General features: G+C 36.8%; 1 long non-coding RNA gene across 1 annotated transcript in view; it reads left to right on the forward strand.

The window, feature by feature from the left end:
• Window positions 1-3,996: 3,996 nt before the first annotated feature.
• LOC127473163 (uncharacterized) overlaps window positions 3,997-20,501 on the forward strand; it is a 30,509-nt gene continuing 14,004 nt past the window's right edge. The window contains exon 1 of the long non-coding RNA XR_007905302.1: window positions 3,997-4,032. This is a non-coding gene — a long non-coding RNA (uncharacterized LOC127473163). The remainder of the gene's footprint in view (window positions 4,033-20,501) is intronic.

A 20,501-nucleotide genomic window follows, 5' to 3' on the forward strand; every position in this document is an offset into this window, starting at 1 on the left:
AGAGAGACTGGGATTGTAATTGAGAAATAATGCTAGCAAGAATACTATGAGAAAGGCTCTTTCTTCCTATTCATAAAGGATGTTACTGTTGTTGAATGATTTTGCTCTAGTAATTCAATAAGTTTTAATAACTTAAGTGTGATTGTCTAGTAAAAAACCCCCACAACAATGTAATATTAAGAAATGTTAATCTAATGTTACTCTAATCTGAATATCAACAATGTTACTGATGTTTTAACAAATCATAAAATGGTATAGACATTATCTCAACGGCATCAAAACTAAAGAACATTAAACTAGCCTTAAACAATTTAAGTCGTTCATATTAGTGAGTCTTGTTTTGTCACCTTTTCATGAAAACATTATGCATGTTGTTAAATTTTAAATGTACTGGACTCTGGTATTACTTGTAAAGTTTACATTAAACCTTCAGATACTATTGGGAAAAGCATAAAATCTCACATGCTAATAGAATGTTATGTAGTAGGCAAAAACTAGATTCCAATTATTTGCCTATACTGAAATATATAGAGAGAAGAGTAGAAAGTAATTGCAAAAACTTTTGAAAATTGAAGGAGACACTGCTTCCCTCCTGATTAGAAACAGCCAAAATAATTTAAGTCAGACAGCAATAGCTATAAGTTAATTGAAGAACCCATGCTAAATATGGTCTAACTATTGACAAAAATTTCTCAAACTGTAGGGAACAAAAATAAAATAGAAATTAATGAACAAGGAAAGAAGAGACCATGGGCTATTCATGGACAAACAAAATTATAAATCTAAATTAACAAATAATTTAGAGTTCTTTTCTTACTCTTGATATTCCTGAACTCAGAAATTTCGTGAACTTCTCAGTTGATTCTGTGATAAATTTGCGTAAGTGACAAATTTGAGTAAGTGTAGAAAATTGATTGGCTTATCACAGTTCGTTTAGGAGAAGTAGTTTTTCAGTTGTTTTTATTTATAAATATATGCTTTAAACAAGTTAATAAATCCTGTATATCTACAGGATGTGGGGAAATTAAAAGAAAGTTCAGTTTTCTTAATTGGCTTGGGAAAAACAATACCCCTGGGGGGGGAACACAACAAAAACAAACAAACAAACAAAAATTCAAATAACCAAACCAACCAAACAAAAAAACTCACAAAGCCACCAACAACAAAATCAAACCACAAACAAAGAAACCCCCCATACAGTCAAGCTGAAAAAACTTAGTCCAAGGAAGCTGCATTATCAAGATGCCTACAGGGCACATATGCTAGTTTTAAGCAGATAGTACTCAAATGTGTCTAGCATAATGTATGATAAAATTTTCTGACTCAGACTCTTATATTCAACTCAAAAGAATTTCTTATTGGACATTACCTTGACAAATGAAAATTGTTTCACTTCTCTATTAAAAGCTATGTGTGACTGACTACAACTGGACTACATTCATATATGCAAAGAGAATAACAAAATACTGTGCTGGTATTCCAAAAGGAAAAGTTTTACAGAAGTGGAGGTAAATAGGATCAGAGACAAAATGTAAATAGAATGTCAGTGCCAGACAGGAATTAATTAAACTACTTCTCCACCATAATGTTTACACACATATTAGCCAGCAGAACACATGGTCTGTATCTCCCTCATTACTAACAGTCCAAACAGCACATATCCACACTCAGATTCATGAAATATCTTAAGTGTTGGGGGTTGAGCCCAAACTAGATACCTGACTCTTCAAGACAGAAAAAGTCTTCTTAGATAGGATTTCTCTGACCAATATCTGCACATGTTCATCAATGTCATAGCTCGAAGAGCTGCTCAGTGTAGGTTATAACAATAATCCCCTAAAAGAAATAGGCCTTTACAATGTCTTTCATCTCATCTTAAAAATATACATTAGCTGGTGAGGGGTCTATGTTTAGCTCAGAGAAAAGGAGGCTCAGGGGAGACCTTATGGCTCTCTCAAACTACCTGAAAGGAGCTTGTAGTGAGGTGGGTGTCACTCTCTTTTCCCAAATTGCAAATTATAGAGTAAGGGGAAGCAGCTTCAGCTTGCGCCAGGAGAGGTTTAGACTTGATATTAGGAAAAAATTCTTCATGAAAAGTATTGTCCAGAATTGGAAAGGGCTGCCCAGGAAAATGGTTGAGTCACCATCCGTGGAGGTATTTAAAACTCATGTAGATGTGGCACTTGGGTACACGGTTTAGTGGTGGACTTGGTAGTATTAGGTTAGCAGTAGAATGCAATGATTTTAAAGATCTTTTCCAACCTAAATGATTTTATGATTCTGCGATCTGAAATAGTCAACAGAAACATGCAATAGTTATTTATCCTCTGACTGTGAAGGTAGTTGCAGGCAATTAATTTACATGTAGATAGTTATGTTTGACATTCCTAAAATTAAGCAGAATGAATTCTACTCTTCAGGGCAGTAATTCATCTCATCCAAAATAGTTGCCTGAGAAAGGTGAAATAACTCTCTGAAGACACCTCTTTCTCTCCAGGTCCCTGGAATAAGGTAATGAGTTGAGAGATAGCATATTTTTTTGAGAGATGGCTTCTATGTGTCAATGTCTGTACAACTGTATAGTTTTATATATTTACCTTGTGGCTGCACATGAGGCTACTGGCACAGCTTAACAGTACTTATAAACCATTACAGAAGTAGATAGTCTGAAAGTAAGTTTAAATAGTAAGAAGATTCAGGTAAAGAAAAAAGAAGTAAGAATTTTGAATAATACTGTGAGGAATAAAGCTATGTTTTGCTGAAGCCAGAATGACTGGGTGGGGAGGGGCTAACCATTGTTTCTTCCTTATAGCTGCTTATTGTTTAAATGTGGTTCAGACTGTTCCTTGCAGAGTTGTTAAGAACCAATAGGAAAGGCTATGCTAAAGAATTGCCAAAAAAGGCAGAAGATGAAGGTGGGGAGACCTGGGGCAAAGTAGGTAGTCAGGAAGGAATGTGAGTCCTGGAGTACCCAGCCAAGGGGAAAGGTGACAGGGACCACCCCCAGCCAGGGCAGGAGATAAAAGGTTGTCCATTTTGGTGTGTGGGTGTGCCTCCCTGGAGAGAGACACCTGAGTCAGCTGACTTGCTTAATAAAGTAGTTTTGCTTTGATAACTCTGTCCCCTCTCAAATTTATAAAGAAGTGAGTATGTCTCACAATAAAAGAAGGAATAAGTAAGACTACTTCCTGTCTATTGGTTGATCAGAATTACAGTGGTCTAAAACTGGAAGAAGAAATCTCTAAAGGTTAGAAAGGGTTTAGAGGAAGCGGATTCTTTAGAAATTAATTCACAATGTTCTGGAGAGGGATTATAGCTAAAGAGTATTCAGTTCCATGATCGTAAGTCTCAGCTATGGTTTTCTAGTTACTGGAGTGGTTTTCTATGAGTCACTGGAAATACAGAAATTAATCTGAACTTCATTGCATGTGTGAGCAGAGGTGACCTTATGAATTTTCTCTGAAGTACTTTCCTGTACTTCCTGATTTTTTTAACTGACATTACAGCCTCATCTCAGAAAGCACTGAGGAAGCTAAAACCAAAATATTTTAAGTAGGCGACATGTTAGAAATTTGATATGACAACAAGCCAGGAGGACTGTGCGGCTCTGTTAGACACCAGATCAGTTATTATTGGGTCAGAACCACCTTGTGGGGGTATGTATGTGTGTGTGTGTGTGTGGGAAGGGCTAGGCCTTCAGACACATCATCTGCAGGCCCATGGCAGGAAGGCACATGTAAGGCCTGCAGCCAACATGGCCACATCCATGCAGAGCAGATGGCAGGGAAAGCCATGTGGCTGGGCTGTCAATAAGGTCCACCTGGTGGTCTGCCCACACCGCACCCCCTGGAGCCTCTGATTGGCTGTGGCACTCCTCATTTTGGCTAGGGGGACAGGGAGTGGCAGTGAGTCAAAGGTCTCGCCTAGAGGGAGTGGCCACAATAGCCAAAATCTATAAATAGACATGCACAAGACATGCATCTTCCCTTGGTAGCTGCCCTCTTGATTTCTCAATGTGTGACCCCCAGAGTGGTAAATATATCTCTCTTTCTCTCTTTATTCTTTCTTCTCTTGATCTCTCTTTCCTTCCTCTTGTAGGCAAGTTAAACATTATTGTCTGTATTTCACTTAAGTTGTGTGGAGTTTGTGTTTGCTGGGTGTAACAAAGGTTTCCTGCTCACTAGCAATGCTTGTTAGTCCTGGTAGTCTGTTGTAATGCTTTTGGGAAGTTGCATGTTATTTCTGTAAAACCTTTTTTGCCAAAATGCCTATTTTTTCACCTAATTAAAAGAAATCTCTTAAAGAGATTTCATCTCCGAATGTGAACTCAAGGTATCAAAGACTTTGTAAGGGGTCATGTGGGCAAAATCTCTTGAAGTCTAAAATTAAAGTGTAAATGGGTAAAAGTGTGGAGCTTCTGGACTGGAATGTAACAGGCCCATATAAGCTGCTTCAGAAAGTAATATTGGCAGAACTTTGGATAAAACATTTGTGATAGTCAAACCCTAAACTATTAACAAGGCACAAGACATGATCACTAAGAAAACAAATTATGAGAGAATTTTGACTTGAATATGGCTATGTTACGACAGAACTTAAAATAGCTCTTGAAAAGCTATGCAGTGGCAGCACTGTCAGCGTGGAAAGTGGTCTGAAAGTAAGGTAAGTTTCACTTGTTTAAGCTACATATGTGTTCATCTGAGGTTACACTCAGAGGCAGTAGAAAGCAATGGACATTCTCACAGCATGAGTCATCTATTCTATTTTAAATGTTTACTTTAGGATGAGATGAATCAGCACATTAATAATGAATACTTGTTCAAATTAATCTTTGACAGAGTGTCTGTGGAAAGAAGAGTATAGAAACATTCTCTTAAGAGTTCATAAGATACTTAAAAAAACCCCAAATAATAATTTTCCACTGTAGTAGGTGTCTGGGATATCTCCACAATAAAATAACAACTGCAAAAGCAATCCTGGTGCTGATATTTTTCTATTTGTATAAGAAACTCATATAACAATGGCATTAATATTGCAGAAAAAGCAAAAATAGATTCATTACTCTCCTTGTAGAAAAAGTCATCAGATTCTGATTATTATGAAATACCTCCCACAGTAACTTTGGGGCTTGCTAAGCAGCCACTACTAAAACTAGGTATTTTAAAATTTGTCTTGCATTCAATAATTTTAAAAGACCTGGCTGGAGATCTCCCTAGACATTTGCCATTGATTTTTCAATAAGTCTTGGAACTCTAGGGATGCTCCAGAGGAGTAGAAGAAATTTAATGGGTCAATACTTCAAAAAGACAAACAGGATGAACTAAATAATTATTTGTCCATAAACTAGGTTTTATCCCAAGAATACACTGGAACATTTCATCAGGACTCAGAGACTGAAGGATTCAAAACAGGCAACATAGAAAATGTAAATCTATAATGATTCATTGAATATTCATTTAATTTCCTCACAGAAAGGGCTCATAATATTTTTATGATTATTTATTTTTTATATATATTTTGATGTAAATTTTTTCCTGTGTATTTAATAGGTTTGGACTTGGGATTTTTTTTATTTTGTTTTGAATTAGTTTTTGATAGGGCATAAAAAAACCTTTACCTTTCCAAAAGTGTCACCTCATTCAACGAGTTTTACAGTCACTTTCCTACAATGGGCTCCCATTTTCACAAAAAGCTTTAGTGGTATCTTTGTAATCACCTTCTATTCATAATTCATCTTCATACTATACTTGAATGACTAGATCTACACAAAAGTGGAGGTGTGCATAATACAAATAGTAGGCACAGGAAAGCTATGAATTACCTTTTATATCAACTTATACATAAACCTTTTTATGTCAATTATTGCTCAACCTTTCAAGGTCATCCAAATCTTTCTATATGCTATTTTAATCTTCTGTATTAATAGCATCTCACATCACCATGTAATTAGAGTATATCATTAAGGAGGTCTTTCTTTGACCCAATCACTAATATCAGTCACCTTAAAATGATCAAAGACAAATTTTCAAGGAACTCTATAAACTAATTCCATTGTCTCATAGTCCTCTTCTAGAAGAATTTTCTTGTCATCTCTTATTTAATGACCTACACAATTTACAGTTCTATGGCTCATTTTCTTCAGCTTCAATAGTAATTTCCTGTGTGGTGCTAAACTAAAATGTTTTACTAAAATCTGTATAGATTAGATATATCACAATTCTCCAGACTAAAAAAAAAACAACTATCTGATTACTCTGGTAGAAACAACCTTTGAAAAACTGTTTAAATTCATTTCTCATGTCCCTATGTCTTTATTGCTTTTCTCTTTAAAATTGGCATTGTATGATATCTAGGTCTAGTTAAGAATTTTTACTCTTCTTCACATAAGTGCTACTTTTCCAGCGAACTGTTATCCACCTGTCGTGGTTTGAATCTTGTTTTCCCCAGAGGCTAAATTAAGTGGTAGACCCCAAGGGGTGGAAAGCCCTGGAAGTTTTGAAGTTCTGTCCAATGGGCGCTCCTGCAAAAATGTAAACATATCACAAGCTCACCGGAAGAGATGAGCTGTAGTTTGGTTGTTGGAGGAGAGGTGGCCATGTTGTGAGCCACGAGGAAGGGGCTCTGAGCCCCTTGGGCCCTCTGGGGCCTCCCAGCCCCTGGTTGGGGGGGGCTGCAGGGACCTGGAACAGCATAAAGCTGGGCTAGGTGCTTGTAGTTATGCCAGGAGATGTTTTCTCCATGGGCACAGAGCAGCAGCCAGCACTGACCAGAGAAACGGTGGCAGAGAGCCAGAGATAAGAACCTGAACCGGAGGAGCAGCAGAAACAACATGCAGCACCGCAGAGAGAAGACTCCTGGAAAGAGAGCTGAGGAGAAAGAGAGCCAGCAGCCTGAGAGACAGAGTTTGGGGTAAGACTGTACCAGCCCCCCAAAACTCCTTTGAGACCTCCGAGAAAGGAGGTGTAGATGGACTCCTATTTTAGAGGAGCCTTGGAGTATGCAGCACCAGAGAGAGAGGAGCTAAGAAGCTCAGAGCGTCCCGGAGCTGGACCGGGACGGCCAGAGGAATACGGGGGGAGTTGACCTTGGCTCCCCCCCCTTGCACTGCTGCCACGGTGGCAGCCTGAGAGACAGGGCACAGAGGCCCTGCAAGGAGCTGAGTCTCCTGGAGATACCAGACCGTCACGAAGACGCCCCTGTGTCTTCGTGATATGACGTGGTGATACGACCTTGTCTGGGGTTACGAAGCCCACGGAAGACCCCTCGGTTGGAGGCGATGGGGCCGAGAGAGGCTTGAATACCTCCCTCGTGAGTGCTGGCAGAAATCCAGCTATCAGCTGCTGCATGTGGAGAAGACAGACAGACTGCTGCCTCAGAAGATGCTGCTGCTTAAGGACTGGAAGGGATCTGTCCTTCTTTCCCTCCTGGACTTTTATTTGGAGGGGAGAAGAGATCTGATCCACTGTAAATACATATGTCATGGTAGAGATAGTTGTGATCGTGTGTATAATGTGATATGGTATTTATTTGTACAGTCATTGTAATATATTCCCTTTCCCCCACTTTGAGTCTGGTGTGTTTTGTCTGGAAAAACCCATCTCACATTAGGTTGAGATGTGGGAGGGGGGGATGGAGCTAGGGAATTGGATTTTGAGGCTATCTCAAACCATGACATAAATGGTAGCAGAGGATGGTTGCGAACCATCGGGGGAAAGAGATAAGAGATAAGACCCATGATGTTTGTGGTAGCAGAAAGAGTTTTCCAGACAAAACACAGACTGTACCATTGTAGAGAAAGTAAGGTTATAGTAATTTAAGTTGAGTATTAAGAGTAGAGTTAAGTTTGTGATAATATTATATTGATGTGTAGTAGAGAGGTTTTGGTTATATTTTAGTTTATTGAGGATTGAATGTTGATTAGAGTTTTTTTCAGTTGTTGTGATATGTTGACATTTCGCAGGAGCGAGGGGTGGAGTGTTGTCGTGGTTTGAATCTTGTTTTCCCCAGAGGCTAAATTAAGTGGTAGACCCCAAGGGGTGGAAAGCCCTGGAAGTTTTGAAGTTCTGTCCAATGGGCGCTCCTGCAAAAATGTAAACATATCACAAGCTCACCGGAAGAGATGAGCTGTAGTTTGGTTGTTGGAGGAGAGGTGGCCATGTTGTGAGCCACGAGGAAGGGGCTCTGAGCCCCTTGGGCCCTCTGGGGCCTCCCAGCCCCTGGTTGGGGGGGGCTGCAGGGACCTGGAACAGCATAAAGCTGGGCTAGGTGCTTGTAGTTATGCCAGGAGATGTTTTCTCCATGGGCACAGAGCAGCAGCCAGCACTGACCAGAGAAACGGTGGCAGAGAGCCAGAGATAAGAACCTGAACCGGAGGAGCAGCAGAAACAACATGCAGCACCGCAGAGAGAAGACTCCTGGAAAGAGAGCTGAGGAGAAAGAGAGCCAGCAGCCTGAGAGACAGAGTTTGGGGTAAGACTGTACCAGCCCCCCAAAACTCCTTTGAGACCTCCGAGAAAGGAGGTGTAGATGGACTCCTATTTTAGAGGAGCCTTGGAGTATGCAGCACCAGAGAGAGAGGAGCTAAGAAGCTCAGAGCGTCCCGGAGCTGGACCGGGACGGCCAGAGGAATACGGGGGGAGTTGACCTTGGCTCCCCCCCCTTGCACTGCTGCCACGGTGGCAGCCTGAGAGACAGGGCACAGAGGCCCTGCAAGGAGCTGAGTCTCCTGGAGATACCAGACCGTCACGAAGACGCCCCTGTGTCTTCGTGATATGACGTGGTGATACGACCTTGTCTGGGGTTACGAAGCCCACGGAAGACCCCTCGGTTGGAGGCGATGGGGCCGAGAGAGGCTTGAATACCTCCCTCGTGAGTGCTGGCAGAAATCCAGCTATCAGCTGCTGCATGTGGAGAAGACAGACAGACTGCTGCCTCAGAAGATGCTGCTGCTTAAGGACTGGAAGGGATCTGTCCTTCTTTCCCTCCTGGACTTTTATTTGGAGGGGAGAAGAGATCTGATCCACTGTAAATACATATGTCATGGTAGAGATAGTTGTGATCGTGTGTATAATGTGATATGGTATTTATTTGTACAGTCATTGTAATATATTCCCTTTCCCCCACTTTGAGTCTGGTGTGTTTTGTCTGGAAAAACCCATCTCACATTAGGTTGAGATGTGGGAGGGGGGGATGGAGCTAGGGAATTGGATTTTGAGGCTATCTCAAACCATGACAAAACTGATATTTGTAATTAAAAACCTTTATCACCGGGTTGATGTCATCACACAAAAGTTCATTTGATGTTCTGAGCGGGAAATGTGACTCATTAAACTGTTAGGTTAAAGTTCTGATTCCCCTAAGGGGTTTTTATTGTCTGGGGGAGGGGGGGGTTGTGTTTTTATTTTGTTTTGTTTAAATTTATTCTCATTACCTGCTTTGCTTTTGCTACGTTTTTACTGCAGCAAAAATATAACTTTTGTTTGTTCAGTTGGGGTTTTGTTGTTGCTTTGGGGGGAATTTTGTTGGTTTTTTTGTTTGTTTGTTTGTTTGGGGTTTTGAGTTTGTGTTTTTGTTTTTTGTGGTTTTTTTGTAATGAATTTTAATACTTCATTTAAATTTACTTTGTGAAATTTAGCTTGCTTTATGTTTTTTACAAATCACTAAGACAAGTTTTTTTGATAATCAGCAATTTTTCCACTGCTTGTGGAATTTCTGACTACCCTCAATTTACTCGTTATTTTTTTTAGTATGAGGTTTGCAGGTCTTTTCTACAAGCTACTTCAGTACAAGTGCTTATATACTCCCTTTGCAAACAACACAAAATTTTTGACAAGAGTGAGTGATATAAATTTTGAACCTGCTATGCTTTCAGGTTCTGACTAAATTGCTTCAGTAAATGGTTTCGTTAGCTTTTCAGAGTATTCCTGTTTGATAGAAGCAACAAACAATAAATATGATTTTCTTTTTAATTTAACTTTACAGGAAAGAATGTCAAGTATAACAGGGCTTTCTGAAACATAAAGGTGCAATAAAGTTCCCATATTGGCATTACTTCCAGCGGTACTATTTCTGTAACTACTTAAAAGATACTTTGTTCAGAAAATTTGACAGAGCCTCCGCTTCACGTAACATTACAGGAAAAGCCAGAAGATACTTCCCAATTCTCAGTAACAAGATCTGTATTTAAAAAAAAAAAAAAAGTTAAAAATTGCAACAATATCAAGCTATGAAGACAGAAGAATCACCAGCGTCCCCGGTTCCTACATTTAAAAGCAACTTCCAGGTGAAATTCCTGGATTGTGCCATAAAAAGAAGATGAAAAACAAACAAAAATATTCTTTACCAGTAAGATTAAGGGAATACTACTCCTGAAGCCCCAAATTTGACAACTAATTTAATTCCATGAGTAAGGTTCACCACTCATATCCCCTTTCCTGACTAAATGACATGAAAGATGCACTTAATGTGAAATATACTGCAAAGAAATAGAGACAATATTTATCAGTCATGTTACCATTACCATTACTGATTCCTATTTTCAAATCAATTTCTTTGTTGAAGAAATTAAAACAGTACAAAATCAAAATGCATATTATGCTCTTAATGGGGAATCACCATCAAACAGTTCTGTTTTCAGAAACTTTCATGAACCAAATCCCCTTTTTAATCCTAAAGCATGTTAGCAATGACATGGAAAAAAAATACTTTTGCCTGAACTACTGGAATTCTTGGTAAACTGAATTATACAAAGGAGCTTGTCTTTTCTTAAAGATAAACATAAACATATAACCTAAAATAGGGTATATTTAAAAATATGGGCCTCTCATTCTTTAATTACTACTTTGCCATGAAAAACTTGGTGATCATGGTGATTAATTTGCTAGAGATAACACCCTGATTCAATGTTGTGGTCAAAATGGCTAAGCAAAGCTTAGATGAATCAATAAAAAAAAAAATAGAAACATGGATTTTATATTACCTCTGTAGTTAATGTTGTTAATACTGCTTAATTTACAGCAATTCACCCTTAGTTACATTCCACTTTTCACATTACTGTAATGCAGTATTCATTTTCAGTGTTCACTGAAATAAAAAGAGCAGCTGAAATACTTTAATTATTAGAAGGGGTTCAACGTGGAATCATGACAAGAATTTTAATGTTGTGATGAACAATACATTTAATTTGTTAAGAGAAGGCTAGGAAGTGATTTGAATGCTGTATCAAATGCCTATGTGGTGAGAAGAACTGTTAGATTTCCGGGTAACAATGGAAATGTTTATGAATACAAGGATGATAATGTAGGTTTTAGATATAAAACATACTGAATATGTGTAACTGCTACGTGCGTCCTTTGACTCCATAGTACATGTACAGTTTATAACATTTCATTAAGTAGGTTTGGATCTTGACACCTGTAAAGTAATGCCAATATAATTTAATTTAATATGGTAATTGATTATCAGAATAATTTTTGCAGCCTAATAGAATTTTCCTATCTCTAATGAATTTTAAAACAAAAATCGTTAGGATATGTTGAGGTTGTGTTTAGAAACAACAGTCCAAAGTCCTCATCCAGAGTTACATTTGCTTCAGTAAGCAACTTTGATTGATAAGGAAGGAGATGGGCAAAATGGTCCTTCAGAACAGAATTATGTCAAGCACAGCTGATTGTTTACTTATGCATAAGTATGCAATCATAAGAAGCCATACAATCCTGATACCGTTCAGGAAAACTTGTAGATGAATTTCTGTGGATGAAACATAATCGTGGCATGGATCTGTTTGCAATACTACTGGGCTTTGGCAACGCACTGATCTTGTATTATTGATGGTATTTGAATCTGATTACCAACTGGTGTTTACAACCTGTCAATGGTTCTTTTTATTCATGAGCATTTAGGAGCAGGGTTTTTTTGCTTTTATTGTTTGGCTGGTTGGGTTTTTTTTGTGCACAGTGCATGGGTGTGTGTTAAAAGTACTGCCAAGAGAGATTAACTGCGGAAGAATATTTTATTTGGCTTGTAAAACACTGATCCACTGATAGATGTTATATTTCCCACAGCATCTACTTTTCAATTTAGGCTGCAGTCTCACTCTGGACAGAAAACGCTTATGATCCACTCTGATTGAAAGCACGAGCAGACAACCTAAAATTTTACATATGCGGTGAACTTCACTCTTATGTTGTCTTACCAGAAATCACCTAGCCCTGTTAAAGGAGACCACTGTGCTGTCGTCTATTTTTCACTTAATGTACAGATGGAGAAATTTCCTGTGTTGCCAGTTCTTACAAAGAGACACATAGGGTCCAATTCACTAACAGCCTGAGGATTCTTATGCTTTATAGTTAGAATTTGACACTACTGGAAGTAATCTTAAATGGGAATAGAAAAAAACAATACATTATCTAAATACACAATCAGACAGGTATATGAGTCAGGTGAAATGGATCAGTTCAGTTTTCATACTCTGGTTTAACTGCATCCTCATCTTTCACAGTGTACCGATATTCCTCACAAACCATTGATTTCCAAATAGATTAGTGATATATTACATACACTGGGGAAAATGATGTTGCTACTTCAGCTGGAGTTATATTCTACAAGAATGTAACTGTCTCAACTATCGATGAGGCAATTTCATTGTTAAAGATGGCAAAAAATGACTTTAAGCTTTCTGGTAGTAAATATTACTATTGTTATTGCTACTGTTATTATTTTAAGGGGAGATTTTATTTTTCTTTTCATGCTGAGTTCTTGGATAGTTCAGTGGGCAATGTTCTTTTTTTTTAGGAAGCAAGTAAACCAAATTGTCAGTAAACTACCTTGCTTTTGAGAGTTACTTTCTATATACTCAGCAGACCAAAGTAATCCTAAGATAGTCATTCTCATAAGCAAAGAGTCCCTTCTATATTGACCGAAGTATAGAAATACAGAACCTGATTAGTCATATCAGTTAGTTCAAATCTGTGATCTGGATTTCCCACAGGTATCTAATCCCATTGGAAATACCTTAGTTTACTTGTATGCGTATACATGGGGATGGCAGATATGGCACAGGATTTGCAAGCTCTGCAGTCTCTTGGAGTGGCAGCTGAAGGCCAGGTGGGATTTTCCACAGTGCCTCAACTACATTAGAAGTCTTATTTTCAGGTGAATGCTGCAACAGAGTTCAGGCATGCAAATAGCCTCTCGGGTAAAGCAATTCTTTGTTGATGGTAGCTTGACTCACTGTAGTAACCTCTTTAAATCGAATGCATAATTTAGTTATTCTTAGAAAAATCTGAATAATAATATGATTAATCTCAATAGTTTTAGTTAATTTGTTAAAAAAAGTTGTGGAACTTGCTCATGAAATACAATAAAATAATTTAAAATAAAGCTGATTTGCTGAACAAACAACTACAGGAGCAGAAGCATTGCAGAAGTAATTTATCTGAACTAATGTAGAAAACAAAATGCATTGAGAATTTCTTCCTTAGGGGAAACAAAAAAAAATAGAAATTATAACAAAAAGAAGATGCATTTGGTTTTCTAAACATTTTATAGGATTGCAGTGGGTGTTCAAAGTAAAAGATATTGGAAAAGGCAAATTGTATATTTTGAAAGTATTAATGAATTATTTTGTTAAAATGCTAGAATATTTATATGTTTAGAATATGCATATATCTAAAATAAAGTGGAAATATTTTTGAAATCAACATGAAACCACTCCACCTAAATTACTCAACTCCAAATTCAAAGTAATTTTTTTAAACTACCTCTAATATTGTTTCTATAACAAATAAATAATGCATAGGTTGCGAGAGTTGAGTTATTATACTTTTCAGTTTCTAGTGATCTTGATATTTGAAAATATTTTCTCTGTTTTAGGGGATCTTCATGCATTTGAGAGCTTTTAATGTTTAAAGAATTTTGTTTGCAAAACGCTGCACTAATATCTGTTTGGATGATTCACAAATCAGCCTCTTTTCATGATTTGGAATTGGAATTGCATAACAGAAATTCAGGACACTGAGGGAATAGACATTTGCGAAATGTTTTGAGGATATATCAAAGAAAGTTACTAGTCTGCCTATGTCCTTTAAATTATTTTTTAAAACCTTTTAAAGACCTTTAAAAATTTTCTTTAAAAATGCAGAAAATGTACACAGGATTACTTTATCACCTTGTATAAGCTCTGTCATGTCCCTTTACTTGAAGATTAGTCTGTAAAAAGACATCATTGGAAATCCTTAAGGTGCTGAATAGGATTTAATGGATTATAACTCACAGATTCAGGCACATCCTCAGACATACTGTCAGTAATGCTATTGATTCTTTAATTTATATAGCTTGATTCAAAATAATTCATTTAAAAAACCCCAAACAATTGTTGCCTATGTTGTAAAACAAACAAAAATTCAAAAGGCTGTTGTTGGCTCAAAGCATTTACAGGGTAAGAAATACCATATGGGTAAAGGCAGAGCAATAAGTGGGAACAGTGTGATCATCTGGCTCAATTTAGGCTGCTAAATTTAACAAATGCAGGTGTGAAGTGTGGTCTATACTATGAAAATGACACCTGTAACCTGCAGACACTAATTCCTCCCTCCTCCTAGTTAATTTTATAGTAATAAGTTTTGCATATGTGCACACCTTTTAGGAATAGCAGCTGATTTTGTAAGATTTGGAGCCAGATACTTTAGTGTCTTGTCTTTCAAAGGAACTATTAATGGAGTGAGGATAGTAACGTGTGCCCATCAATAATTAGCTTCAGTTGTTAGGGAGTATTTTTAATCATCTGGCAAATCTAGGGCATCTGCAAGATCTAGAAGTCCTGGATGATTCTTAGGCTGTACTGGTACTGTTACTTACTATTTGCATATTCATAGTAAAGCAGCATTTACTGCTTTGTGCAAGCTACCCATTATGGGAAAAGGCTTCTAGATGACTGTGTTTGGAAAAGCAGCCAGACTGGGGGGTAGGGTGTGTGAAGTCTACTGATGCTGGTTAAACATGACAAGAGATTATACATCAGGAAGTGGATTGTGTGTCTTTCAGAATGTCAGATTGTAAATATTTACTTTCATCCTTATATTGTGCTTATCAGAAAGGTAATTAGTTATATAAGCGGACATAGAACTGAATTAATTTATTATTACTTGTTCCCATATTCTTCAATCTTTGTTTCTCTCCACTTTCCTTAATGATGGAAATAGGTTTGTACCTTGAAAACAAGCATTGTTAGATGATAGAGGAAAACCTGCAACTCCTTGAATTTAACCAATTCACATCAGTTTGGTAACCAATTCACATCAGCAGCTTCACAAGTCGGAGGCTGTTTACATTCTTTTACAGGGTTAAGAATAAAATTAAGCTCACATTTTAAATTAATTTAAGACAATACTGATCATTTTACTCATAAAACATGTTTCACATGCAACTATCAACCTGTTTGGAGACTCCGTGGATGGCCACTTATCAATTTTAATCATTGAAATATTAAGAAAACTTAGGGTAACGTGCTGAAGATGTTTGGGGAGAGGACATAAGGACTGTATCTTCTGTTTTGTATCAATTTTCACTAAAGGTGGGAGTAAAGGATGAAAAGAGAGAAAAAAAAGATGGTATATGCATGTCTCTTAATAAACACAGGAATTCAAAATTCCTCATCTCCTAAGGAAAAAACAGGCCAGTTCCACAGTATTCTTCTATTGCAAATTGAGAATTAGCAACAATAGCAGAATTTTCCAGGAGCACATGAAGTTCTTCTGTACATAATTAGTAATATTACAGTTTTGTCATGACTCAGTTACTTCCATGTTGAGTTTTTTGGAATGAAGCATCAGAGTCGGGAAATACAAGCAGTTCAGGCTAATATTCCTCCCACTACAGTATTGCTGTTTAAAATACAGCAGTATTTCAAAGTCAGCATGAAAACAGTAACTTGAAATTCAGCTGAATCACATCTGATTCTGAAAACCAATCATCTCTTAGCTAACAAGTTCTTGACCTGTGAAAAAGTCACTGCAAATAAATTCTCATACTGTTTCTGTCTGAAAACAACACTTCCTAAGAATAGACATTACATTTCCAAATAAAGGGATCCAGAAATGTTAGCCACAGCTATTACATCCATAATATTATTCTGTTTAATTTTTAGGCTATTTAAGAATATACATCCCCAGCCCTTAGAGGTGGACCCACAGCTGGGCCCATTTTCTGCATGAAAGATAACCTGCAAGACTACACTTTGACCACATCTCAGAAATACTCATGTGTAAGCATTAATGTAGCCATGGGGGTAAAAATTTCTATATGTTGTAGTATATTAAATGGAAACACCTATTTTGAGTAGCAGTTAGGCTTGAAATCAAATGTAGGACAGAGTAGCAAAGAAATCTCTCTTGCTTTAAAAAGTTAAACACTACAGTGTTAGAATTAAGGTATTAAAGTCCAATCAAGTCATATATGAAATATGAAACAAGGAAAAACCAAAAGTAAGTAAAAGGGACCTATAAATTACAAGACTGGATAACCCATGAGGTCAGAAAAAAGAAAGAGCAGAGGAACAGAAATATTGTAAATTAATTATTTTAAAAGGTCTTTCATTTAAATCTAATTACCCATAACACACTTAAAAAATAAAATATTATATCTTTAAACCACTTTTCCCAGAGCCCTTCCTAAAACAAATCAATCTGTTACATTTGATCACATCTAATTTTATCACCTAGTGGACTGTGTCACCAGATTTCTTTTTTATGGACATCATGGTCTGATGTCTATTTTCCTCTCACTTTCATTATGACTCAGACATGTTTGGGTTCTTCAACCATGTCCACTGAAGTATCTGAGTTATGATTGTAACTATCTATTCTATAGTTGCTGCGTAATTGAAGCGCCTCTCTAAATTCAGCTTTGTACTTCAACATAAATTAAAATGCCAAACGATGGGTAGTAATGGTTTTCCTGTATTTAACTAATTTAACTATTTAACTATTTCCTGTATTTACCACTGAAATTAATGAATGGCAAATTTTTCACTATTTTTGTTAGATGAGGCTGCTTTATTTTTTGTTTTTATCTTTTTAACTTATAGAAAAGGAAACAAACAAAAGAAAACACAAAAAACTTCTTGATAAAATTTTAACTTATTTGATTTAAATTTATTTTTCTTCCTCTTTAATAAAAAAAACAAAGGTTGTGACAAAATCTAGTGCAACAATAACATTGCTTAGTGCAGTATTTAGAATAGAAAGATATCAAAACAAATAGAAGAAAACAGAACTTGTTACTTAAAACTGCTGATATGGTAAGCAGTAATCAGTGTAAAGCACGTACATACATTCTCTAATCTTTCTTGTCTTGTTTTCTGATAAAAAAGGGCTAGACAGTATCACTGGGCTTCATCTTGTACTTTAAATTATATTAAAAGAAGATCTACAGAACAAAAACTCATTTACTTTTACCAAGATGGAGACTTCAGGGTAAAACTCCACAGCAGTTAATTCACTGGCTTTACTGGATGCTAGTTGTTAGAAAATGTACTTTAGGATTTAAACGTAGGGCTTCTCTTCTGCCTATTGACTTCCCTGATAACTTTTCACAGAAGGAGAGAGTTGTGGGACATAGGAAATCAAAATGAGTTTTGAAAACTAGGAGAGATTGACTTATCTGTTGCTGTTTTAAGAGGCCTTTTCACTATTTCATAAAATCCACAGAAATCAAAGGACTTTAAATCTGTTACAACTCTACACCATGTCATCATTTTATAAATATTTACATATTTCTTGCCTTTTCTGCATTACACTAGACTCAGATGCAAGATGGTTTTTTCCCACTCATATATATTTGCAGCTGACATTCTAAAGAATAAAAATAAGGAGCTGAAACTAAAGAAAGACATTTATATGATGTATATCACACTAATAATTTTTCAAGAGATGGAAGAATAGTTGATTATTTTTTGTTTGTTTTCATGAGTGATCCACATTTGTTTTACATATCAGAAAATAGTGTCTAAGTTGGCATCCCTGACAATAATGTTCTCAGCTGGTTGGCATGCACAATAGAAAATTAACCACTCTGCCTGAGTAGTGTCTGAACAGCCTTTCTCATCAAAGCAGTCAAAGCTAGATATTTGATAAGAAGGTGACATTTCCTCAGTAGCCTAGATGGTGTGGAACTATGGGAAGGAGTATAAAAGAGTTAATATAGAGACATTTTCTCCCATCTGCATCTCTTGGGATGGAATTATATCATGCATATGGAATTATATGACGCATATGTGTTCTGAAAAGTCCTGTTCCAGGAGAAATACAATATATTCCATTCATTTTCACATTTTAGGATGGAATTATGGCAATCATTGGACATAAAGACATGTACGGAGATGAAAGCCACAGCTGAAAATTTTAAGTCAAAAAGAACAAATCATCTTTTAACTACTAAAGAACTGCTAAGTCATCATAAAACCAATTTCTGCTTTCTTTCAAATGAATATCTCGTATTACTAGACCTAAGAATCAGGCCCAATGAGGCTTTACATGAGCAAATTCAGACTACTCAGTACTTGAGACAGTACTGAATAATTTGCTGAGACTACAATGCATAATACATCTAAATAAATTAGAAGGATGGATGTAATTTTTGAAACCATTGTCTGTTTTCAAATGAGCCATTGATAGAAAAAGGCCTATATGTTACTACTGTAGCTGAGAATAATTCAATCAGTTTTCACAATAATGTCAGTTCCCTGATTCTTCAGTTTTAGAAAAAGAACCATTCCTCTTAAATCATCTGTCAATACATACTCATGCAAAATATTGATCCTTCTGGTTGAAGAGCAGCCCGCAGGCTTAAAGCAATTTCACTAAGTGCTTGGCTAAGGATAGCAAAAACTGCTGAAAAGTATTTGCAACTTGCACTAAAGAGCAGAAATTTAAAGTAGCTGCAGCTCTAAATACACATATTAGGATTTGAAAAAGTGGAACAAATACAGTTTAGTTAATAAGTGTGTCCATCTATACAGTACTGATATCTATACATCACTGATAACGTGCAACAGGCCTTATTCTAGCTTTTCACAGTTTTGAGACTTTATGGACATTTCTTTTAACTTTTTCTCGCCAGAATAGCACTTGCTTGATGAGTAGGTATCTATTACCAAACTTATTTAAATTTGCCCTTGCACATGGCTCTCTGCACCCTATTTGTTCAATATACAATAAGGCTGTTCCACAACGGAAGAGAAGCCAACAGCCAAAGGGATCACAGCACAGTAACTGTACCAGCCAAACAGGGACAGTGACCATAACACGTTCTCTCGATCATCTGGTGACAACTGAACAAAGCAAGGTAACAAGTCAAGTCTGGGATCCTTTCAGGAATCCCAACAACAATGTCCAGATGAGCAGAAAACACTTGGCGAAAATTAATTTAAATGGAACTCTGGGGATGTGGGCAGATGGAGTGAAGGTCCTAGGTTCCAGTTGGGGGGAATTAAAGCTTCTTGATGCATTTTTAGTCCATGTTTTTATAATAATAGATATATGAATATATAGACATATTATTGCTATTTAGATATTTATATGCTGAGAGAGTTATTATCATTGTAAGTGAAAGAACAATAACCACTCATATTTTGATTAAGTGTAAAGAATTTCCATTAAAAGGACAATGAATTCCTGACTTCCTATATAAGGTGTGTTCCTCTTTTTGCCCATAACAAAATTTTGAGTACAATAAAAACAGGGCCATGTTTTAGCACAAGCTCCTTCCTTAACACCATTTTCCTCCCCTTTTCTTCCATAATTTTTTGCAGCAGTTGCCATAGTCTCAGGCCCAAGCACATGTAAGTGTGTGCCTATATTTTTCTTCTAAATTCTTTTACATGTTTGCATTGTACGTTTTAAAAACAAGGCTGGAATAGCAATAAGAATTTACTTCAACAGTGAAATACTGGAACTGATCTGGAATGGAGAGAAGGGGACAGGAATTCACCTCAAAGTGCTAAACCTTGAGCTACAAACAACAGTAGCCTCAGCTGGCTGGGAGAATGACATAGGACCTGAAACAATTGATGTGGAAAATGTTAGAAGAAGTAAACATGAGCTATATGAGTTAGAATTCTGGAGAGAAAAAATAAATCCGCATGAAAAAGGTAGACAGACAAGAATTAGAAGCCTAGAGAGAGGAAACTGGCATAGGATAAGAAACAAAAAATTAAAGGAATCTTCAACTTTAGAGAGATCGATCTTGGACAATTATAGTTCAGAAGAGGAAAAAACACTCCAAAGTGGAGGAAAGGGCAGGGGAGAATGGGAAACAACAAGTTTGTTACCAGCAGTAAAAGCTGCCAATCTGTATTAGGAAAGAAACACTGAAATTCACTCTTCAACTCTCAGGAGAAAGTTGTGAAAAGTTGGCAAGATTTTCCCAGTTAGTCTTCCTTCTCCAGCTAGATGGTTGATATTTGCTTCTATTCCTGTGGCTTCTAGTAGCCCCTGTAGTACAGA

The sequence above is a fragment of the Manacus candei genome, unplaced genomic scaffold (genome assembly GCF_025592945.1).
Source record: "Manacus candei isolate 608988 ecotype Guabito, Panama unplaced genomic scaffold, ASM2559294v1 h1tg000034l, whole genome shotgun sequence".
Classification (NCBI taxonomy): Eukaryota; Metazoa; Chordata; class Aves; order Passeriformes; family Pipridae; genus Manacus; species Manacus candei.